This window comes from Phalangium opilio, unplaced genomic scaffold (assembly GCF_054372755.1).
Source record: "Phalangium opilio isolate 3A_F unplaced genomic scaffold, DU_Popi_V2 ptg000070l_1, whole genome shotgun sequence".
Lineage (NCBI taxonomy): Eukaryota > Metazoa > Arthropoda > Arachnida > Opiliones > Phalangiidae > Phalangium > Phalangium opilio.
The window spans coordinates 362,977-380,196 of NW_028324182.1; the positions used below are offsets into that span (position 1 = coordinate 362,977).

Sequence of the window (17,220 nt, forward strand, 5' to 3'; positions counted from 1 at the left end):
CTATTGGAATTTAAAAGAGGAAAAAAAAGTGAAAAAGCCAACGGCACGCAGTGTTCCTAAGTGGCCTCCATCCCAAGTACTGACTGCGCTCGACGCTTCTTAACTTCGGTGATCGGACGAGAACCGGTGTTTTCAGCGTGATATGGCCGTTGCCGAGAGTGCTAGATAATAATTCGAATTTAAATTAAGTGAGACAAATTAACCATCATCTTTTTAAAACAATAACAAAAAGAAAACATGTTTGCTTTTTTCATATCTATTGGAATTTAAAAGAGGAAAAATAAGTGAAAAAGCCAACGGCACGCAGTGTTAACCATCATCTTTTTAAAACAATAACAAAAAGAAAATATGTTTGCTTTTTTCATATCTATTGGAATTTAAAAGAGGAAAAAAAAGTGAAAAAGCCAACGGCACGCAGTGTTCCTAAGTGGCCTCCATCCCAAGTACTGACTGCGCTCGACGCTTCTTAACTTCGGTGATCGGACGAGAACCGGTGTTTTCAGCGTGATATGGCCGTTGCCGAGAGTGCTAGATAATAATTCGAATTTAAATTAAGTGAGACAAATCAACCATCATCTTTTTAAAACAATAACAAAAAGAAAATATGTTTGCTTTTTTCATATCTATTGGAATTTAAAAGAGGAAAAATAAGTGAAAAAGCCAACGGCATGCAGTGTTCCTAAGTGGTCTCCCTCCCAAGTACTGACTGCGCTCGACGCTTCTTAACTTCGGTGATCGGACGAGAACCGGTGTTTTCAGCGTGATATGGCCGTTGCCGAGAGTGCTAGATAATAATTCGAATTTAAATTAAGTGAGACAAATTAACCATCATCTTTTTAAAACAATAACAAAAAGAAAATATGTTTGCTTTCTTCATATCTATTGGAATTTAAAAGAGGAAAAAAAAGTGAAAAAGCCAACGGCACGCAGTGTTCCTAAGTGGCCTCCATCCCAAGTACTGACTGCGCTCGACGCTTCTTAACTTCGGTGATCGGACGAGAACCGGTGTTTTCAGCGTGATATGGCCGTTGCCGAGAGTGCTAGATAATAATTCGAATTTAAATTAAGTGAGACAAATTAACCATCATCTTTTTAAAACAATAACAAAAAGAAAACATGTTTGCTTTTTTCATATCTATTGGAATTTAAAAGAGGAAAAATAAGTGAAAAAGCCAACGGCACGCAGTGTTAACCATCATCTTTTTAAAACAATAACAAAAAGAAAATATGTTTGCTTTTTTCATATCTATTGGAATTTAAAAGAGGAAAAAAAAGTGAAAAAGCCAACGGCACGCAGTGTTCCTAAGTGGTCTCCCTCCCAAGTACTGACTGCGCTCGACGCTGCTTAACTTCGGTGATCGGACGAGAACCGGTGTTTTCAGCGTGATATGGCCGTTGCCGAGAGTGCTAGATAATAATTCGAATTTAAATTAAGTGAGACAAATTAACCATCATCTTTTTAAAACAATAACAAAAAGAAAATATGTTTGCTTTTTTCATATCTATTGGAATTTAAAAGAGGAAAAAAAAGTGAAAAAGCCAACGGCACGCAGTGTTCCTAAGTGGTCTCCCTCCCAAGTACTGACTGCGCTCGACGCTGCTTAACTTCGGTGATCGGACGAGAACCGGTGTTTTCAGCGTGATATGGCCGTTGCCGAGAGTGCTATTTAATAATTCGAATTTAAATTAAGTGAGACAAATTAACCTTCATCTTTTTAAAACAATAACAAAAGAAAATATGTTTGCTTTTTTCATATCTATAGGAATTTAAAAGAGGAAAAAAAAGTGAAAAAGCCAACGGCACGCAGTGTTCCTAAGTGGTCTCCCTCCCAAGTACTGACTGCGCTCGACGCTGCTTAACTTCGGTGATCGGACGAGAACCGGTGTTTTCAGCGTGATATGGCCGTTGCCGAGAGTGCTAGATAATAATTCGAATTTAAATTAAGTGAGACAAATTAACCATCATCTTTTTAAGACAATAACAAAAAGAAAATATGTTTGCTTTTTTCATATCTATTGGAATTTAAAAGAGGAAAAAAAAGTGAAAAAGCCAACGGCACGCAGTGTTCCTAAGTGGTCTCCCTCCCAAGAACTGACTGCGCTCGACGCTGCTTAACTTCGGTGATCGGACGAGAACCGGTGTTTTCAGCGTGATATGGCCGTTGCCGAGAGTGCTATTTAATAATTCGAATTTAAATTAAGTGAGACAAATTAACCTTCATCTTTTTAAAACAATAACAAAAGAAAATATGTTTGCTTTTTTCATATCTATAGGAATTTAAAAGAGGAAAAAAAAGTGAAAAAGCCAACGGCACGCAGTGTTCCTAAGTGGTCTCCCTCCCAAGTACTGACTGCGCTCGACGCTGCTTAACTTCGGTGATCGGACGAGAACCGGTGTTTTCAGCGTGATATGGCCGTTGCCGAGAGTGCTAGATAATAATTCGAATTTAAATTAAGTGAGACAAATTAACCATCATCTTTTTACAACAATAACAAAAAGAAAATATGTTTGCTTTTTTCATATCTATTGGAATTTAAAAGAGGAAAAAAAAGTGAAAAAGCCAACGGCACGCAGTGTTCCTAAGTGGTCTCCCTCCCAAGTACTGACTGCGCTCGACGCTGCTTAACTTCGGTGATCGGACAAGAACCGGTGTTTTCAGCGTGATATGGCCGTTGCCGAGAGTGCTATTTAATAATTCGAATTTAAATTAAGTGAGACAAATTAACCTTCATCTTTTTAAAACAATAACAAAAGAAAATATGTTTGCTTTTTTCATATCTATAGGAATTTAAAAGAGGAAAAAAAAGTGAAAAAGCCAACGGCACGCAGTGTTCCTAAGTGGTCTCCCTCCCAAGTACTGACTACGCTCGACGCTGCTTAACTTCGGTGATCGGACGAGAACCGGTGTTTTCAGCGTGATATGGCCGTTGCCGAGAGTGCTATTTAATAATTCGAATTTAAATTAAGTGAGACAAATTAACCTTCATCTTTTTAAAACAATAACAAAAAGAAAATATGTTTGCTTTTTTCATATCTATTGGAATTTAAAAGAGGAAAAAAAAGTGAAAAAGCCAACGGCACGCAGTGTTCCTAGGTGGTTTCCCTCCCAAGTACTGACTGCGTTCGACGCTGCTTAACTTCGGTGATCGGACGAGAACCGGTGTTTTCAGCGTGATATGGCCGTTGCCGAGAGTGCTATTTAATAATTTGAATTTAATTAACCTTCATCTTTATAAATCAATAAGAAAAAGAAGATATGTTTGCTTTTTTCATATCTGATGGAATTTAAAAGAGGAAATAAAAGTGAAAATGCCAGCGGCACGCAAAGTTTCCAAGTACTGACTGCGCTCGACGCTGCTTAACTTCGGTGATCGGACGAGAACCGGTGTTTTCAGCGTGATATGGCCGTTGCCGAGAGTGCTAGATAATAATTCGAATTTAAATTAAGTGAGACAAATTGACCTTCATCTTTTTAATACAATAACAAAAAGAAAATATGTTTGCTTTTTTCATATCTATAGCAATTTAAAAGAGGAAAAAAATAGTGAAAAAGCCAACAGCACGCAGTGTTCCTAAGTGGTCTCCCTCCCAAGTACTGACTGCGCTCGACGCTGCTTAACTTCGGTGATCGGACGAGAACCGGTGTTTTCAGCGTGATATGGCTGTTGCCGAGAGTGCTATTTAATAATTCGAATTTAATTAACCTTCATCTTTATAAATCAATAAGAAAAAGAAGATTTGTTTGCTTTTTTCATATCTCATGGAATTTAAAAGAGGAAATAAAAGTGAAAAAGCCAACGGCACGCAAAGTTTACAAGTACTGACTGCGCTCGACGCTGCTTAACTTCGGTGATCGGACGAGAACCGGTGTTTTCAGCGTGATATGGCCGTTGCCGAGAGTGCTAGATAATAATTCGAATTTAAATTAAGTGAGACAAATTAACCATCATCTTTTTAAAACAATAACAAAAAGAAAATATGTTTGCTTTCTTCATATCTATTGGAATTTAAAAGAGGAAAAAAAAGTGAAAAAGCCAACGGCACGCAGTGTTCCTAAGTGGCCTCCATCCCAAGTACTGACTGCGCTCGACGCTTCTTAACTTCGGTGATCGGACGAGAACCGGTGTTTTCAGCGTGATATGGCCGTTGCCGAGAGTGCTAGATAATAATTCGAATTTAAATTAAGTGAGACAAATTAACCATCATCTTTTTAAAACAATAACAAAAAGAAAATATGTTTGCTTTTTTCATATCTATTGGAATTTAAAAGAGGAAAAATAAGTGATAAAGCCAACGGCACGCAGTGTTCCTAAGTGGTCTCCCTCCCAAGTACTGACTGCGCTCGACGCTTCTTAACTTCGGTGATCGGACGAGAACCGGTGTTTTCAGCGTGATATGGCCGTTGCCGAGAGTGCTAGATAATAATTCGAATTTAAATTAAGTGAGACAAATTAACCATCATCTTTTTAAAACAATAACAAAAAGAAAATATGTTTGCTTTCTTCATATCTATTGGAATTTAAAAGAGGAAAAAAAAGTGAAAAAGCCAACGGCACGCAGTGTTCCTAAGTGGCCTCCATCCCAAGTACTGACTGCGCTCGACGCTTCTTAACTTCGGTGATCGGACGAGAACCGGTGTTTTCAGCGTGATATGGCCGTTGCCGAGAGTGCTAGATAAAAATTCGAATTTAAATTAAGTGAGACAAATTAACCATCATCTTTTTAAAACAATAACAAAAAGAAAACATGTTTGCTTTTTTCATATCTATTGGAATTTAAAAGAGGAAAAATAAGTGAAAAAGCCAACGGCACGCAGTGTTAACCATCATCTTTTTAAAACAATAACAAAAAGAAAATATGTTTGCTTTTTTCATATCTATAGGAATTTAAAAGAGGAAAAAAAAGTGAAAAAGCCAACGGCACGCAGTGTTCCTAAGTGGTTTCCCTCCCAAGTACTGACTGCGTTCGACGCTGCTTAACTTCGGTGATCGGACGAGAACCGGTGTTTTCAGCGTGATATGGCCGTTGCCGAGAGTGCTATTTAATAATTTGAATTTAATTAACCTTCATCTTTATAAATCAATAAGAAAAAGAAGATATGTTTGCTTTTTTCATATCTGATGGAATTTAAAAGAGGAAATAAAAGTGAAAATGCCAGCGGCACGCAAAGTTTCCAAGTACTGACTGCGCTCGACGCTGCTTAACTTCGGTGATCGGACGAGAACCGGTGTTTTCAGCGTGATATGGCCGTTGCCGAGAGTGCTATTTAATAATTCGAATTTAAATTAAGTGAGACAAATTAACCTTCATCTTTTTAAACCAATAACAAAAGAAAATATTTTTGCTTTTTTCATATCTATAGGAATTTAAAAGAGGAAAAAAAAGTGAAAAAGCCAACGGCACGCAGTGTTCCTAAGTGGTCTCCCTCCCAAGTACTGACTGCGCTCGACGCTGCTTAACTTCGGTGATCGGACGAGAACCGGTGTTTTCAGCGTGATATGGCTGTTGCCGAGAGTGCTATTTAATAATTCGAATTTAATTAACCTTCATCTTTATAAATCAATAAGAAAAAGAAGATTTGTTTGCTTTTTTCATATCTCATGGAATTTAAAAGAGGAAATAAAAGTGAAAAAGCCAACGGCACGCAAAGTTTACAAGTACTGACTGCGCTCGACGCTGCTTAACTTCGGTGATCGGACGAGAACCGGTGTTTTCAGCGTGATATGGCCGTTGCCGAGAGTGCTAGATAATAATTCGAATTTAAATTAAGTGAGACAAATTAACCATCATCTTTTTAAAACAATAACAAAAAGAAAATATGTTTGCTTTCTTCATATCTATTGGAATTTAAAAGAGGAAAAAAAAGTGAAAAAGCCAACGGCACGCAGTGTTCCTAAGTGGCCTCCATCCCAAGTACTGACTGCGCTCGACGCTTCTTAACTTCGGTGATCGGACGAGAACCGGTGTTTTCAGCGTGATATGGCCGTTGCCGAGAGTGCTAGATAATAATTCGAATTTAAATTAAGTGAGACAAATTAACCATCATCTTTTTAAAACAATAACAAAAAGAAAATATGTTTGCTTTTTTCATATCTATTGGAATTTAAAAGAGGAAAAAAAAGTGAAAAAGCCAACGGCACGCAGTGTTCCTAAGTGGTCTCCCTCCCAAGTACTGACTGCGCTCGACGCTGCTTAACTTCGGTGATCGGACGAGAACCGGTGTTTTCAGCGTGATATGGCCGTTGCCGAGAGTGCTAGATAATAATTCGAATTTAAATTAAGTGAGACAAATTAACCATCATCTTTTTAAAACAATAACAAAAAGAAAATATGTTTGCTTTTTTCATATCTATTGGAATTTAAAAGAGGAAAAAAAAGTGAAAAAGCCAACGGCACGCAGTGTTCCTAAGTGGTCTCCCTCCCAAGTACTGACTGCGCTCGACGCTGCTTAACTTCGGTGATCGGACGAGAACCGGTGTTTTCAGCGTGATATGGCCGTTGCCGAGAGTGCTATTTAATAATTCGAATTTAAATTAAGTGAGACAAATTAACCTTCATCTTTTTAAAACAATAACAAAAGAAAATATGTTTGCTTTTTTCATATCTATAGGAATTTAAAAGAGGAAAAAAAAGTGAAAAAGCCAACGGCACGCAGTGTTCCTAAGTGGTCTCCCTCCCAAGTACTGACTGCGCTCGACGCTGCTTAACTTCGGTGATCGGACGAGAACCGGTGTTTTCAGCGTGATATGGCCGTTGCCGAGAGTGCTAGATAATAATTCGAATTTAAATTAAGTGAGACAAATTAACCATCATCTTTTTAAAACAATAACAAAAAGAAAATATGTTTGCTTTTTTCATATCTATTGGAATTTAAAAGAGGAAAAAAAAGTGAAAAAGCCAACGGCACGCAGTGTTCCTAAGTGGTCTCCCTCCCAAGTACTGACTGCGCTCGACGCTGCTTAACTTCGGTGATCGGACAAGAACCGGTGTTTTCAGCGTGATATGGCCGTTGCCGAGAGTGCTATTTAATAATTCGAATTTAAATTAAGTGAGACAAATTAACCTTCATCTTTTTAAAACAATAACAAAAGAAAATATGTTTGCTTTTTTCATATCTATAGGAATTTAAAAGAGGAAAAAAAAGTGAAAAAGCCAACGGCACGCAGTGTTCCTAAGTGGTCTCCCTCCCAAGTACTGACTGCGCTCGACGCTGCTTAACTTCGGTGATCGGACGAGAACCGGTGTTTTCAGCGTGATATGGCCGTTGCCGAAGGTGCTATTTAATAATTCGAATTTAAATTAAGTGAGACAAATTAACCTTCATCTTTTTAAAACAATAACAAAAAGAAAATATGTTTGCTTTTTTCATATCTATTGGAATTTAAAAGAGGAAAAAAAAGTGAAAAAGCCAACGGCACGCAGTGTTCCTAGGTGGTTTCCCTCCCAAGTACTGACTGCGTTCGACGCTGCTTAACTTCGGTGATCGGACGAGAGCCGGTGTTTTCAGCGTGATATGGCCGTTGCCGAGAGTGCTAGATAATAATTCGAATTTAAATTAAGTGAGACAAATTAACCATCATCTTTTTAAAACAATAACAAAAAGAAAATATGTTTGCTTTCTTCATATCTATTGGAATTTAAAAGAGGAAAAAAAAGTGAAAAAGCCAACGGCACGCAGTGTTCCTAAGTGGCCTCCATCCCAAGTACTGACTGCGCTCGACGCTTCTTAACTTCGGTGATCGGACGAGAACCGGTGTTTTCAGCGTGATATGGCCGTTGCCGAGAGTGCTAGATAATAATTCGAATTTAAATTAAGTGAGACAAATTAACCATCATCTTTTTAAAACAATAACAAAAAGAAAATATGTTTGCTTTTTTCATATCTATTGGAATTTAAAAGAGGAAAAATAAGTGAAAAAGCCAACGGCACGCAGTGTTCCTAAGTGGTCTCCCTCCCAAGTACTGACTGCGCTCGACGCTTCTTAACTTCGGTGATCGGACGAGAACCGGTGTTTTCAGCGTGATATGGCCGTTGCCGAGAGTGTTAGATAATAATTCGAATTTAAATTAAGTGAGACAAATTAACCATCATCTTTTTAAAACAATAACAAAAAGAAAATATGTTTGCTTTCTTCATATCTATTGGAATTTAAAAGAGGAAAAAAAAGTGAAAAAGCCAACGGCACGCAGTGTTCCTAAGTGGCCTCCATCCCAAGTACTGACTGCGCTCGACGCTTCTTAACTTCGGTGATCGGACGAGAACCGGTGTTTTCAGCGTGATATGGCCGTTGCCGAGAGTGCTAGATAATAATTCGAATTTAAATTAAGTGAGACAAATTAACCATCATCTTTTTAAAACAATAACAAAAAGAAAACATGTTTGCTTTTTTCATATCTATTGGAATTTAAAAGAGGAAAAATAAGTGAAAAAGCCAACGGCACGCAGTGTTAACCATCATCTTTTTAAAACAATAACAAAAAGAAAATATGTTTGCTTTTTTCATATCTATTGGAATTTAAAAGAGGAAAAAAAAGTGAAAAAGCCAACGGCACGCAGTGTTCCTAAGTGGTCTCCCTCCCAAGTACTGACTGCGCTCGACGCTGCTTAACTTCGGCGATCGGACGAGAACCGGTGTTTTCAGCGTGATATGGCCGTAGCCGAGAGTGCTAGATAATAATTCGAATTTAAATTAAGTGAGACAAATTAACCATCATCTTTTTAAAACAATAACAAAAAGAAAATATGTTTGCTTTTTTCATATCTATTGGAATTTAAAAGAGGAAAAAAAAGTGAAAAAGCCAACGGCACGCAGTGTTCCTAAGTGGTCTCCCTCCCAAGTACTGACTGCGCTCGACGCTGCTTAACTTCGGTGATCGGACGAGAACCGGTGTTTTCAGCGTGATATGGCCGTTGCCGAGAGTGCTATTTAATAATTCGAATTTAAATTAAGTGAGACAAATTAACCTTCATCTTTTTAAAACAATAACAAAAGAAAATATGTTTGCTTTTTTCATATCTATAGGAATTTAAAAGAGGAAAAAAAAGTGAAAAAGCCAACGGCACGCAGTGTTCCTAAGTGGTCTCCCTCCCAAGTACTGACTGCGCTCGACGCTGCTTAACTTCGGTGATCGGACGAGAACCGGTGTTTTCAGCGTGATATGGCCGTTGCCGAGAGTGCTAGATAATAATTCGAATTTAAATTAAGTGAGACAAATTAACCATCATCTTTTTAAAACAATAACAAAAAGAAAATATGTTTGCTTTTTTCATATCTATTGGAATTTAAAAGAGGAAAAAAAAGTGAAAAAGCCAACGGCACGCAGTGTTCCTAAGTGGTCTCCCTCCCAAGTACTGACTGCGCTCGACGCTGCTTAACTTCGGTGATCGGACAAGAACCGGTGTTTTCAGCGTGATATGGCCGTTGCCGAGAGTGCTATTTAATAATTCGAATTTAAATTAAGTGAGACAAATTAACCTTCATCTTTTTAAAACAATAACAAAACAAAATATGTTTGCTTTTTTCATATCTATAGGAATTTAAAAGAGGAAAAAAAAGTGAAAAAGCCAACGGCACGCAGTGTTCCTAAGTGGTCTCCCTCCCAAGTACTGACTGCGCTCGACGCTGCTTAACTTCGGTGATCGGACGAGAACCGGTGTTTTCAGCGTGATATGGCCGTTGCCGAAGGTGCTATTTAATAATTCGAATTTAAATTAAGTGAGACAAATTAACCTTCATCTTTTTAAAACAATAACAAAAAGAAAATATGTTTGCTTTTTTCATATCTATTGGAATTTAAAAGAGGAAAAAAAAGTGAAAAAGCCAACGGCACGCAGTGTTCCTAGGTGGTTTCCCTCCCAAGTACTGACTGCGTTCGACGCTGCTTAACTTCGGTGATCGGACGAGAGCCGGTGTTTTCAGCGTGATATGGCCGTTGCCGAGAGTGCTATTTAATAATTTGAATTTACTTAACCTTCATCTTTATAAATCAATAAGAAAAAGAAGATATGTTTGCTTTTTTCATATCTGATGGAATTTAAAAGAGGAAATAAAAGTGAAAATGCCAGCGGCACGCAAAGTTTCCAAGTACTGACTGCGCTCGACGCTGCTTAACTTCGGTGATCGGACGAGAACCGGTGTTTTCAGCGTGATATGGCCGTTGCCGAGAGTGCTATTTAATAATTCGAATTTAAATTAAGTGAGACAAATTAACCTTCATCTTTTTAAACCAATAACAAAAGAAAATATTTTTGCTTTTTTCATATCTATAGGAATTTAAAAGAGGAAAAAAAAGTGAAAAAGCCAACGGCACGCAGTGTTCCTAAGTGGTCTCCCTCCCAAGTACTGACTGCGCTCGACGCTGCTTAACTTCGGTGATCGGACGAGAACCGGTGTTTTCAGCGTGATATGGCCGTTGCCGAGAGTGCTATTTAATAATTCGAATTTAAATTAAGTGAGACAAATTAACCTTCATCTTTTTAAACCAATAACAAAAGAAAATATTTTTGCTTTTTTCATATCTATAGGAATTTAAAAGAGGAAAAAAAAGTGAAAAAGCCAACGGCACGCAGTGTTCCTAAGTGGTCTCCCTCCCAAGTACTGACTGCGCTCGACGCTGCTTAACTTCGGTGATCGGACGAGAACCGGTGTTTTCAGCGTGATATGGCTGTTGCCGAGAGTGCTATTTAATAATTTGAATTTAATTAACCTTCATCTTTATAAATCAATAAGAAAAAGAAGATTTGTTTGCTTTTTTCATATCTCATGGAATTTAAAAGAGGAAATAAATGTGAAAAAGCCAACGGCACGCAAAGTTTACAAGTACTGACTGCGCTCGACGCTGCTTAACTTCGGTGATCGGACGAGAACCGGTGTTTTCAGCGTGATATGGCCGTTGCCGAGAGTGCTAGATAATAATTCGAATTTAAATTAAGTGAGACAAATTAACCATCATCTTTTTAAAACAATAACAAAAAGAAAATATGTTTGCTTTCTTCATATCTATTGGAATTTAAAAGAGGAAAAAAAAGTGAAAAAGCCAACGGCACGCAGTGTTCCTAAGTGGTCTCCCTCCCAAGTACTGACTGCGCTCGACGCTTCTTAACTTCGGTGATCGGACGAGAACCGGTGTTTTCAGCGTGATATGGCCGTTGCCGAGAGTGCTAGATAATAATTCGAATTTAAATTAAGTGAGACAAATTAACCATCATCTTTTTAAAACAATAACAAAAAGAAAATATGTTTGCTTTTTTCATATCTATTGGAATTTAAAAGAGGAAAAAAAAGTGAAAAAGCCAACGGCACGCAGTGTTCCTAAGTGGTCTCCCTCCCAAGTACTGACTGCGCTCGACGCTTCTTAACTTCGGTGATCGGACGAGAACCGGTGTTTTCAGCGTGATATGGCCGTTGCCGAGAGTGCTATTTAATAATTCGAATTTAAATTAAGTGAGACAAATTAACCTTCATCTTTTTAAAACAATAACAAAAAGAAAATATGTTGGCTTTTTTCATATCTATAGGAATTTAAAAGAGGAAAAAAAAGTGAAAAAGGCAACGGCACGCAGTGTTCCTAAGTGGTCTCCCTCCCAAGTACTGACTGCGCTCGACGCAGCTTAACTTCGGTGATCGGACGAGAACCGGTGTTTTCAGCGTGATATGGCCGTTGCCGAGAGTGCAATTTAATAATTCGAATTTAAATTAAGTGAGACAAATTAACCTTCATCTTTTTAAAACAATAACAAAAGAAAATATGTTTGCTTTTTTCATATCTATAGGAATTTAAAAGAGGAAAAAAAAGTGAAAAAGCCAACGGCACGCAGTGTTCCTAGGTGGTTTCCCTCCCAAGTACTGACTGCGTTCGACGCTGCTTAACTTCGGTGATCGGACGAGAGCCGGTGTTTTCAGCGTGATATGGCCGTTGCCGAGAGTGCTAGATAATAATTCGAATTTAAATTAAGTGAGACAAATTAACCATCATCTTTTTAAAACAATAACAAAAAGAAAATATGTTTGCTTTCTTCATATCTATTGGAATTTAAAAGAGGAAAAAAAGTGAAAAAGCCAACGGCACGCAGTGTTCCTAAGTGGCCTCCATCCCAAGTACTGACTGCGCTCGACGCTTCTTAACTTCGGTGATCGGACGAGAACCGGTGTTTTCAGCGTGATATGGCCGTTGCCGAGAGTGCTAGATAATAATTCGAATTTAAATTAAGTGAGACAAATTAACCATCATCTTTTTAAAACAATAACAAAAAGAAAATATGTTTGCTTTTTTCATATCTATTGGAATTTAAAAGAGGAAAAATAAGTGAAAAAGCCAACGGCACGCAGTGTTCCTAAGTGGTCTCCCTCCCAAGTACTGACTGCGCTCGACGCTTCTTAACTTCGGTGATCGGACGAGAACCGGTGTTTTCAGCGTGATATGGCCGTTGCCGAGAGTGTTAGATAATAATTCGAATTTAAATTAAGTGAGACAAATTAACCATCATCTTTTTAAAACAATAACAAAAAGAAAATATGTTTGCTTTTTTCATATCTATTGGAATTTAAAAGAGGAAAAATAAGTGAAAAAGCCAACGGCACGCAGTGTTAACCATCATCTTTTTAAAACAATAACAAAAAGAAAATATGTTTGCTTTTTTCATATCTATTGGAATTTAAAAGAGGAAAAAAAAGTGAAAAAGCCAACGGCACGCAGTGTTCCTAAGTGGTCTCCCTCCCAAGTACTGACTGCGCTCGACGCTGCTTAACTTCGGCGATCGGACGAGAACCGGTGTTTTCAGCGTGATATGGCCGTAGCCGAGAGTGCTAGATAATAATTCGAATTTAAATTAAGTGAGACAAATTAACCATCATCTTTTTAAAACAATAACAAAAAGAAAATATGTTTGCTTTTTTCATATCTATTGGAATTTAAAAGAGGAAAAAAAGTGAAAAAGCCAACGGCACGCAGTGTTCCTAAGTGGTCTCCCTCCCAAGTACTGACTGCGCTCGACGCTGCTTAACTTCGGTGATCGGACGAGAACCGGTGTTTTCAGCGTGATATGGCCGTTGCCGAGAGTGCTATTTAATAATTCGAATTTAAATTAAGTGAGACAAATTAACCTTCATCTTTTTAAAACAATAACAAAAGAAAATATGTTTGCTTTTTTCATATCTATAGGAATTTAAAAGAGGAAAAAAAAGTGAAAAAGCCAACGGCACGCAGTGTTCCTAAGTGGTCTCCCTCCCAAGTACTGACTGCGCTCGACGCTGCTTAACTTCGGTGATCGGACGAGAACCGGTGTTTTCAGCGTGATATGGCCGTTGCCGAGAGTGCTAGATAATAATTCGAATTTAAATTAAGTGAGACAAATTAACCATCATCTATTTAAAACAATAACAAAAAGAAAATATGTTTGCTTTTTTCATATCTATTGGAATTTAAAAGAGGAAAAAAAAGTGAAAAAGCCAACGGCACGCAGTGTTCCTAAGTGGTCTCCCTCCCAAGTACTGACTGCGCTCGACGCTGCTTAACTTCGGTGATCGGACAAGAACCGGTGTTTTCAGCGTGATATGGCCGTTGCCGAGAGTGCTATTTAATAATTCGAATTTAAATTAAGTGAGACAAATTAACCTTCATCTTTTTAAAACAATAACAAAAGAAAATATGTTTGCTTTTTTCATATCTATAGGAATTTAAAAGAGGAAAAAAAAGTGAAAAAGCCAACGGCACGCAGTGTTCCTAAGTGGTCTCCCTCCCAAGTACTGACTGCGCTCGACGCTGCTTAACTTCGGTGATCGGACGAGAACCGGTGTTTTCAGCGTGATATGGCCGTTGCCGAAGGTGCTATTTAATAATTCGAATTTAAATTAAGTGAGACAAATTAACCTTCATCTTTTTAAAACAATAACAAAAAGAAAATATGTTTGCTTTTTTCATATCTATTGGAATTTAAAAGAGGAAAAAAAAGTGAAAAAGCCAACGGCACGCAGTGTTCCTAAGTGGCCTCCATCCCAAGTACTGACTGCGCTCGACGCTTCTTAACTTCGGTGATCGGACGAGAACCGGTGTTTTCAGCGTGATATGGCCGTTGCCGAGAGTGCTAGATAATAATTCGAATTTAAATTAAGTGAGACAAATTAACCATCATCTTTTTAAAACAATAACAAAAAGAAAACATGTTTGCTTTTTTCATATCTATTGGAATTTAAAAGAGGAAAAATAAGTGAAAAATCCAACGGCACGCAGTGTTAACCATCATCTTTTTAAAACAATAACAAAAAGAAAATATGTTTGCTTTTTTCATATCTATTGGAATTTAAAAGAGGAAAAAAAAGTGAAAAAGCCAACGGCACGCAGTGTTCCTAAGTGGTCTCCCTCCCAAGTACTGACTGCGCTCGACGCTGCTTAACTTCGGCGATCGGACGAGAACCGGTGTTTTCAGCGTGATATGGCCGTAGCCGAGAGTGCTAGATAATAATTCGAATTTAAATTAAGTGAGACAAATTAACCATCATCTTTTTAAAACAATAACAAAAAGAAAATATGTTTGCTTTTTTCATATCTATTGGAATTTAAAAGAGGAAAAAAAGTGAAAAAGCCAACGGCACGCAGTGTTCCTAAGTGGTCTCCCTCCCAAGTACTGACTGCGCTCGACGCTGCTTAACTTCGGTGATCGGACGAGAACCGGTGTTTTCAGCGTGATATGGCCGTTGCCGAGAGTGCTATTTAATAATTCGAATTTAAATTAAGTGAGACAAATTAACCTTCATCTTTTTAAAACAATAACAAAAGAAAATATGTTTGCTTTTTTCATATCTATAGGAATTTAAAAGAGGAAAAAAAAGTGAAAAAGCCAACGGCACGCAGTGTTCCTAAGTGGTCTCCCTCCCAAGTACTGACTGCGCTCGACGCTGCTTAACTTCGGTGATCGGACGAGAACCGGTGTTTTCAGCGTGATATGGCCGTTGCCGAGAGTGTTAGATAATAATTCGAATTTAAATTAAGTGAGACAAATTAACCATCATCTTTTTAAAACAATAACAAAAAGAAAATATGTTTGCTTTTTTCATATCTATTGGAATTTAAAAGAGGAAAAATAAGTGAAAAAGCCAACGGCACGCAGTGTTAACCATCATCTTTTTAAAACAATAACAAAAAGAAAATATGTTTGCTTTTTTCATATCTATTGGAATTTAAAAGAGGAAAAAAAAGTGAAAAAGCCAACGGCACGCAGTGTTCCTAAGTGGTCTCCCTCCCAAGTACTGACTGCGCTCGACGCTGCTTAACTTCGGCGATCGGACGAGAACCGGTGTTTTCAGCGTGATATGGCCGTAGCCGAGAGTGCTAGATAATAATTCGAATTTAAATTAAGTGAGACAAATTAACCATCATCTTTTTAAAACAATAACAAAAAGAAAATATGTTTGCTTTTTTCATATCTATTGGAATTTAAAAGAGGAAAAAAAGTGAAAAAGCCAACGGCACGCAGTGTTCCTAAGTGGTCTCCCTCCCAAGTACTGACTGCGCTCGACGCTGCTTAACTTCGGTGATCGGACGAGAACCGGTGTTTTCAGCGTGATATGGCCGTTGCCGAGAGTGCTATTTAATAATTCGAATTTAAATTAAGTGAGACAAATTAACCTTCATCTTTTTAAAACAATAACAAAAGAAAATATGTTTGCTTTTTTCATATCTATAGGAATTTAAAAGAGGAAAAAAAAGTGAAAAAGCCAACGGCACGCAGTGTTCCTAAGTGGTCTCCCTCCCAAGTACTGACTGCGCTCGACGCTGCTTAACTTCGGTGATCGGACGAGAACCGGTGTTTTCAGCGTGATATGGCCGTTGCCGAGAGTGCTAGATAATAATTCGAATTTAAATTAAGTGAGACAAATTAACCATCATCTATTTAAAACAATAACAAAAAGAAAATATGTTTGCTTTTTTCATATCTATTGGAATTTAAAAGAGGAAAAAAAAGTGAAAAAGCCAACGGCACGCAGTGTTCCTAAGTGGTCTCCCTCCCAAGTACTGACTGCGCTCGACGCTGCTTAACTTCGGTGATCGGACAAGAACCGGTGTTTTCAGCGTGATATGGCCGTTGCCGAGAGTGCTATTTAATAATTCGAATTTAAATTAAGTGAGACAAATTAACCTTCATCTTTTTAAAACAATAACAAAAGAAAATATGTTTGCTTTTTTCATATCTATAGGAATTTAAAAGAGGAAAAAAAAGTGAAAAAGCCAACGGCACGCAGTGTTCCTAAGTGGTCTCCCTCCCAAGTACTGACTGCGCTCGACGCTGCTTAACTTCGGTGATCGGACGAGAACCGGTGTTTTCAGCGTGATATGGCCGTTGCCGAAGGTGCTATTTAATAATTCGAATTTAAATTAAGTGAGACAAATTAACCTTCATCTTTTTAAAACAATAACAAAAAGAAAATATGTTTGCTTTTTTCATATCTATTGGAATTTAAAAGAGGAAAAAAAAGTGAAAAAGCCAACGGCACGCAGTGTTCCTAAGTGGCCTCCATCCCAAGTACTGACTGCGCTCGACGCTTCTTAACTTCGGTGATCGGACGAGAACCGGTGTTTTCAGCGTGATATGGCCGTTGCCGAGAGTGCTAGATAATAATTCGAATTTAAATTAAGTGAGACAAATTAACCATCATCTTTTTAAAACAATAACAAAAAGAAAACATGTTTGCTTTTTTCATATCTATTGGAATTTAAAAGAGGAAAAATAAGTGAAAAAGCCAACGGCACGCAGTGTTAACCATCATCTTTTTAAAACAATAACAAAAAGAAAATATGTTTGCTTTTTTCATATCTATTGGAATTTAAAAGAGGAAAAAAAAGTGAAAAAGCCAACGGCACGCAGTGTTCCTAAGTGGTCTCCCTCCCAAGTACTGACTGCGCTCGACGCTGCTTAACTTCGGCGATCGGACGAGAACCGGTGTTTTCAGCGTGATATGGCCGTAGCCGAGAGTGCTAGATAATAATTCGAATTTAAATTAAGTGAGACAAATTAACCATCATCTTTTTAAAACAATAACAAAAAGAAAATATGTTTGCTTTTTTCATATCTATTGGAATTTAAAAGAGGAAAAAAAGTGAAAAAGCCAACGGCACGCAGTGTTCCTAAGTGGTCTCCCTCCCAAGTACTGACTGCGCTCGACGCTGCTTAACTTCGGTGATCGGACGAGAACCGGTGTTTTCAGCGTGATATGGCCGTTGCC

General features: G+C 38.0%; 44 non-coding genes and 21 pseudogenes across 44 annotated transcripts; all 65 read right to left on the bottom strand.

Annotated features, from left to right (window-relative positions):
* Positions 1–35: 35 nt before the first annotated feature.
* LOC149659959 (5S ribosomal RNA) lies at positions 36–154 on the bottom strand (annotated as a pseudogene).
* Positions 155–402: 248 nt separating this feature from the next.
* LOC149659960 (5S ribosomal RNA) lies at positions 403–521 on the bottom strand (annotated as a pseudogene).
* A 137-nt stretch (positions 522–658) lies between these two features.
* On the bottom strand, positions 659–777 carry LOC149659961 (5S ribosomal RNA; annotated as a pseudogene).
* A 137-nt stretch (positions 778–914) lies between these two features.
* On the bottom strand, positions 915–1,033 carry LOC149659962 (5S ribosomal RNA; annotated as a pseudogene).
* A 248-nt stretch (positions 1,034–1,281) lies between these two features.
* On the bottom strand, positions 1,282–1,400 carry LOC149659963 (5S ribosomal RNA). Its single transcript, XR_016369318.1, has one exon. It is a non-coding gene; the product is annotated as a 5S ribosomal RNA (ribosomal RNA).
* A 137-nt stretch (positions 1,401–1,537) lies between these two features.
* Positions 1,538–1,656, bottom strand: LOC149659964 (5S ribosomal RNA). The gene has a single exon (XR_016369319.1). It is a non-coding gene; the product is annotated as a 5S ribosomal RNA (ribosomal RNA).
* Positions 1,657–1,792: 136 nt separating this feature from the next.
* LOC149659965 (5S ribosomal RNA) lies at positions 1,793–1,911 on the bottom strand. Its single transcript, XR_016369320.1, has one exon. It is a non-coding gene; the product is annotated as a 5S ribosomal RNA (ribosomal RNA).
* A 137-nt stretch (positions 1,912–2,048) lies between these two features.
* LOC149659966 (5S ribosomal RNA) lies at positions 2,049–2,167 on the bottom strand. Its single transcript, XR_016369707.1, has one exon. It is a non-coding gene; the product is annotated as a 5S ribosomal RNA (ribosomal RNA).
* A 136-nt stretch (positions 2,168–2,303) lies between these two features.
* Positions 2,304–2,422, bottom strand: LOC149659967 (5S ribosomal RNA). Its single transcript, XR_016369321.1, has one exon. It is a non-coding gene; the product is annotated as a 5S ribosomal RNA (ribosomal RNA).
* A 137-nt stretch (positions 2,423–2,559) lies between these two features.
* LOC149659968 (5S ribosomal RNA) lies at positions 2,560–2,678 on the bottom strand. Its single transcript, XR_016369676.1, has one exon. It is a non-coding gene; the product is annotated as a 5S ribosomal RNA (ribosomal RNA).
* Positions 2,679–2,814: 136 nt separating this feature from the next.
* On the bottom strand, positions 2,815–2,933 carry LOC149659969 (5S ribosomal RNA). The gene has a single exon (XR_016369485.1). It is a non-coding gene; the product is annotated as a 5S ribosomal RNA (ribosomal RNA).
* A 137-nt stretch (positions 2,934–3,070) lies between these two features.
* LOC149659970 (5S ribosomal RNA) lies at positions 3,071–3,189 on the bottom strand. The gene has a single exon (XR_016369574.1). It is a non-coding gene; the product is annotated as a 5S ribosomal RNA (ribosomal RNA).
* Positions 3,190–3,311: 122 nt separating this feature from the next.
* On the bottom strand, positions 3,312–3,414 carry LOC149659971 (5S ribosomal RNA; annotated as a pseudogene).
* Positions 3,415–3,552: 138 nt separating this feature from the next.
* On the bottom strand, positions 3,553–3,671 carry LOC149659972 (5S ribosomal RNA). The gene has a single exon (XR_016369500.1). It is a non-coding gene; the product is annotated as a 5S ribosomal RNA (ribosomal RNA).
* A 122-nt stretch (positions 3,672–3,793) lies between these two features.
* Positions 3,794–3,896, bottom strand: LOC149659973 (5S ribosomal RNA; annotated as a pseudogene).
* Positions 3,897–4,033: 137 nt separating this feature from the next.
* LOC149659974 (5S ribosomal RNA) lies at positions 4,034–4,152 on the bottom strand (annotated as a pseudogene).
* Positions 4,153–4,289: 137 nt separating this feature from the next.
* Positions 4,290–4,408, bottom strand: LOC149659975 (5S ribosomal RNA). Its single transcript, XR_016369794.1, has one exon. It is a non-coding gene; the product is annotated as a 5S ribosomal RNA (ribosomal RNA).
* A 137-nt stretch (positions 4,409–4,545) lies between these two features.
* On the bottom strand, positions 4,546–4,664 carry LOC149659976 (5S ribosomal RNA; annotated as a pseudogene).
* Positions 4,665–4,912: 248 nt separating this feature from the next.
* LOC149659977 (5S ribosomal RNA) lies at positions 4,913–5,031 on the bottom strand. Its single transcript, XR_016369660.1, has one exon. It is a non-coding gene; the product is annotated as a 5S ribosomal RNA (ribosomal RNA).
* A 122-nt stretch (positions 5,032–5,153) lies between these two features.
* Positions 5,154–5,256, bottom strand: LOC149659978 (5S ribosomal RNA; annotated as a pseudogene).
* A 136-nt stretch (positions 5,257–5,392) lies between these two features.
* Positions 5,393–5,511, bottom strand: LOC149659979 (5S ribosomal RNA). Its single transcript, XR_016369207.1, has one exon. It is a non-coding gene; the product is annotated as a 5S ribosomal RNA (ribosomal RNA).
* Positions 5,512–5,633: 122 nt separating this feature from the next.
* Positions 5,634–5,736, bottom strand: LOC149659980 (5S ribosomal RNA; annotated as a pseudogene).
* Positions 5,737–5,873: 137 nt separating this feature from the next.
* LOC149659981 (5S ribosomal RNA) lies at positions 5,874–5,992 on the bottom strand (annotated as a pseudogene).
* A 137-nt stretch (positions 5,993–6,129) lies between these two features.
* LOC149659982 (5S ribosomal RNA) lies at positions 6,130–6,248 on the bottom strand. Its single transcript, XR_016369323.1, has one exon. It is a non-coding gene; the product is annotated as a 5S ribosomal RNA (ribosomal RNA).
* Positions 6,249–6,385: 137 nt separating this feature from the next.
* LOC149659983 (5S ribosomal RNA) lies at positions 6,386–6,504 on the bottom strand. Its single transcript, XR_016369324.1, has one exon. It is a non-coding gene; the product is annotated as a 5S ribosomal RNA (ribosomal RNA).
* Positions 6,505–6,640: 136 nt separating this feature from the next.
* Positions 6,641–6,759, bottom strand: LOC149659984 (5S ribosomal RNA). The gene has a single exon (XR_016369325.1). It is a non-coding gene; the product is annotated as a 5S ribosomal RNA (ribosomal RNA).
* Positions 6,760–6,896: 137 nt separating this feature from the next.
* Positions 6,897–7,015, bottom strand: LOC149659985 (5S ribosomal RNA). Its single transcript, XR_016369678.1, has one exon. It is a non-coding gene; the product is annotated as a 5S ribosomal RNA (ribosomal RNA).
* A 136-nt stretch (positions 7,016–7,151) lies between these two features.
* Positions 7,152–7,270, bottom strand: LOC149659986 (5S ribosomal RNA). The gene has a single exon (XR_016369326.1). It is a non-coding gene; the product is annotated as a 5S ribosomal RNA (ribosomal RNA).
* A 137-nt stretch (positions 7,271–7,407) lies between these two features.
* LOC149659987 (5S ribosomal RNA) lies at positions 7,408–7,526 on the bottom strand (annotated as a pseudogene).
* Positions 7,527–7,663: 137 nt separating this feature from the next.
* LOC149659988 (5S ribosomal RNA) lies at positions 7,664–7,782 on the bottom strand (annotated as a pseudogene).
* A 137-nt stretch (positions 7,783–7,919) lies between these two features.
* On the bottom strand, positions 7,920–8,038 carry LOC149659989 (5S ribosomal RNA). The gene has a single exon (XR_016369795.1). It is a non-coding gene; the product is annotated as a 5S ribosomal RNA (ribosomal RNA).
* A 137-nt stretch (positions 8,039–8,175) lies between these two features.
* Positions 8,176–8,294, bottom strand: LOC149659990 (5S ribosomal RNA; annotated as a pseudogene).
* Positions 8,295–8,542: 248 nt separating this feature from the next.
* Positions 8,543–8,661, bottom strand: LOC149659991 (5S ribosomal RNA). The gene has a single exon (XR_016369223.1). It is a non-coding gene; the product is annotated as a 5S ribosomal RNA (ribosomal RNA).
* Positions 8,662–8,798: 137 nt separating this feature from the next.
* LOC149659992 (5S ribosomal RNA) lies at positions 8,799–8,917 on the bottom strand. Its single transcript, XR_016369328.1, has one exon. It is a non-coding gene; the product is annotated as a 5S ribosomal RNA (ribosomal RNA).
* Positions 8,918–9,053: 136 nt separating this feature from the next.
* On the bottom strand, positions 9,054–9,172 carry LOC149659993 (5S ribosomal RNA). The gene has a single exon (XR_016369330.1). It is a non-coding gene; the product is annotated as a 5S ribosomal RNA (ribosomal RNA).
* A 137-nt stretch (positions 9,173–9,309) lies between these two features.
* Positions 9,310–9,428, bottom strand: LOC149659994 (5S ribosomal RNA). Its single transcript, XR_016369679.1, has one exon. It is a non-coding gene; the product is annotated as a 5S ribosomal RNA (ribosomal RNA).
* Positions 9,429–9,564: 136 nt separating this feature from the next.
* On the bottom strand, positions 9,565–9,683 carry LOC149659995 (5S ribosomal RNA). The gene has a single exon (XR_016369331.1). It is a non-coding gene; the product is annotated as a 5S ribosomal RNA (ribosomal RNA).
* Positions 9,684–9,820: 137 nt separating this feature from the next.
* On the bottom strand, positions 9,821–9,939 carry LOC149659996 (5S ribosomal RNA; annotated as a pseudogene).
* Positions 9,940–10,061: 122 nt separating this feature from the next.
* On the bottom strand, positions 10,062–10,164 carry LOC149659997 (5S ribosomal RNA; annotated as a pseudogene).
* A 136-nt stretch (positions 10,165–10,300) lies between these two features.
* Positions 10,301–10,419, bottom strand: LOC149659998 (5S ribosomal RNA). The gene has a single exon (XR_016369332.1). It is a non-coding gene; the product is annotated as a 5S ribosomal RNA (ribosomal RNA).
* A 136-nt stretch (positions 10,420–10,555) lies between these two features.
* On the bottom strand, positions 10,556–10,674 carry LOC149659999 (5S ribosomal RNA). The gene has a single exon (XR_016369208.1). It is a non-coding gene; the product is annotated as a 5S ribosomal RNA (ribosomal RNA).
* Positions 10,675–10,796: 122 nt separating this feature from the next.
* LOC149660000 (5S ribosomal RNA) lies at positions 10,797–10,899 on the bottom strand (annotated as a pseudogene).
* Positions 10,900–11,036: 137 nt separating this feature from the next.
* Positions 11,037–11,155, bottom strand: LOC149660001 (5S ribosomal RNA). The gene has a single exon (XR_016369796.1). It is a non-coding gene; the product is annotated as a 5S ribosomal RNA (ribosomal RNA).
* A 137-nt stretch (positions 11,156–11,292) lies between these two features.
* On the bottom strand, positions 11,293–11,411 carry LOC149660002 (5S ribosomal RNA). The gene has a single exon (XR_016369797.1). It is a non-coding gene; the product is annotated as a 5S ribosomal RNA (ribosomal RNA).
* Positions 11,412–11,548: 137 nt separating this feature from the next.
* On the bottom strand, positions 11,549–11,667 carry LOC149660003 (5S ribosomal RNA). The gene has a single exon (XR_016369530.1). It is a non-coding gene; the product is annotated as a 5S ribosomal RNA (ribosomal RNA).
* A 136-nt stretch (positions 11,668–11,803) lies between these two features.
* LOC149660004 (5S ribosomal RNA) lies at positions 11,804–11,922 on the bottom strand (annotated as a pseudogene).
* Positions 11,923–12,058: 136 nt separating this feature from the next.
* On the bottom strand, positions 12,059–12,177 carry LOC149660005 (5S ribosomal RNA; annotated as a pseudogene).
* A 137-nt stretch (positions 12,178–12,314) lies between these two features.
* Positions 12,315–12,433, bottom strand: LOC149660006 (5S ribosomal RNA). Its single transcript, XR_016369798.1, has one exon. It is a non-coding gene; the product is annotated as a 5S ribosomal RNA (ribosomal RNA).
* Positions 12,434–12,681: 248 nt separating this feature from the next.
* LOC149660007 (5S ribosomal RNA) lies at positions 12,682–12,800 on the bottom strand. The gene has a single exon (XR_016369224.1). It is a non-coding gene; the product is annotated as a 5S ribosomal RNA (ribosomal RNA).
* A 136-nt stretch (positions 12,801–12,936) lies between these two features.
* On the bottom strand, positions 12,937–13,055 carry LOC149660008 (5S ribosomal RNA). The gene has a single exon (XR_016369333.1). It is a non-coding gene; the product is annotated as a 5S ribosomal RNA (ribosomal RNA).
* A 136-nt stretch (positions 13,056–13,191) lies between these two features.
* LOC149660009 (5S ribosomal RNA) lies at positions 13,192–13,310 on the bottom strand. The gene has a single exon (XR_016369334.1). It is a non-coding gene; the product is annotated as a 5S ribosomal RNA (ribosomal RNA).
* A 137-nt stretch (positions 13,311–13,447) lies between these two features.
* On the bottom strand, positions 13,448–13,566 carry LOC149660010 (5S ribosomal RNA). Its single transcript, XR_016369680.1, has one exon. It is a non-coding gene; the product is annotated as a 5S ribosomal RNA (ribosomal RNA).
* Positions 13,567–13,702: 136 nt separating this feature from the next.
* Positions 13,703–13,821, bottom strand: LOC149660011 (5S ribosomal RNA). Its single transcript, XR_016369337.1, has one exon. It is a non-coding gene; the product is annotated as a 5S ribosomal RNA (ribosomal RNA).
* Positions 13,822–13,958: 137 nt separating this feature from the next.
* Positions 13,959–14,077, bottom strand: LOC149660012 (5S ribosomal RNA; annotated as a pseudogene).
* Positions 14,078–14,325: 248 nt separating this feature from the next.
* On the bottom strand, positions 14,326–14,444 carry LOC149660013 (5S ribosomal RNA). Its single transcript, XR_016369225.1, has one exon. It is a non-coding gene; the product is annotated as a 5S ribosomal RNA (ribosomal RNA).
* A 136-nt stretch (positions 14,445–14,580) lies between these two features.
* On the bottom strand, positions 14,581–14,699 carry LOC149660014 (5S ribosomal RNA). Its single transcript, XR_016369338.1, has one exon. It is a non-coding gene; the product is annotated as a 5S ribosomal RNA (ribosomal RNA).
* Positions 14,700–14,835: 136 nt separating this feature from the next.
* On the bottom strand, positions 14,836–14,954 carry LOC149660015 (5S ribosomal RNA). Its single transcript, XR_016369339.1, has one exon. It is a non-coding gene; the product is annotated as a 5S ribosomal RNA (ribosomal RNA).
* Positions 14,955–15,202: 248 nt separating this feature from the next.
* On the bottom strand, positions 15,203–15,321 carry LOC149660016 (5S ribosomal RNA). The gene has a single exon (XR_016369226.1). It is a non-coding gene; the product is annotated as a 5S ribosomal RNA (ribosomal RNA).
* Positions 15,322–15,457: 136 nt separating this feature from the next.
* LOC149660017 (5S ribosomal RNA) lies at positions 15,458–15,576 on the bottom strand. The gene has a single exon (XR_016369340.1). It is a non-coding gene; the product is annotated as a 5S ribosomal RNA (ribosomal RNA).
* Positions 15,577–15,712: 136 nt separating this feature from the next.
* LOC149660018 (5S ribosomal RNA) lies at positions 15,713–15,831 on the bottom strand. The gene has a single exon (XR_016369342.1). It is a non-coding gene; the product is annotated as a 5S ribosomal RNA (ribosomal RNA).
* Positions 15,832–15,968: 137 nt separating this feature from the next.
* On the bottom strand, positions 15,969–16,087 carry LOC149660019 (5S ribosomal RNA). Its single transcript, XR_016369681.1, has one exon. It is a non-coding gene; the product is annotated as a 5S ribosomal RNA (ribosomal RNA).
* Positions 16,088–16,223: 136 nt separating this feature from the next.
* On the bottom strand, positions 16,224–16,342 carry LOC149660020 (5S ribosomal RNA). The gene has a single exon (XR_016369343.1). It is a non-coding gene; the product is annotated as a 5S ribosomal RNA (ribosomal RNA).
* Positions 16,343–16,479: 137 nt separating this feature from the next.
* LOC149660021 (5S ribosomal RNA) lies at positions 16,480–16,598 on the bottom strand (annotated as a pseudogene).
* A 248-nt stretch (positions 16,599–16,846) lies between these two features.
* LOC149660022 (5S ribosomal RNA) lies at positions 16,847–16,965 on the bottom strand. Its single transcript, XR_016369227.1, has one exon. It is a non-coding gene; the product is annotated as a 5S ribosomal RNA (ribosomal RNA).
* Positions 16,966–17,101: 136 nt separating this feature from the next.
* LOC149660023 (5S ribosomal RNA) lies at positions 17,102–17,220 on the bottom strand. The gene has a single exon (XR_016369345.1). It is a non-coding gene; the product is annotated as a 5S ribosomal RNA (ribosomal RNA).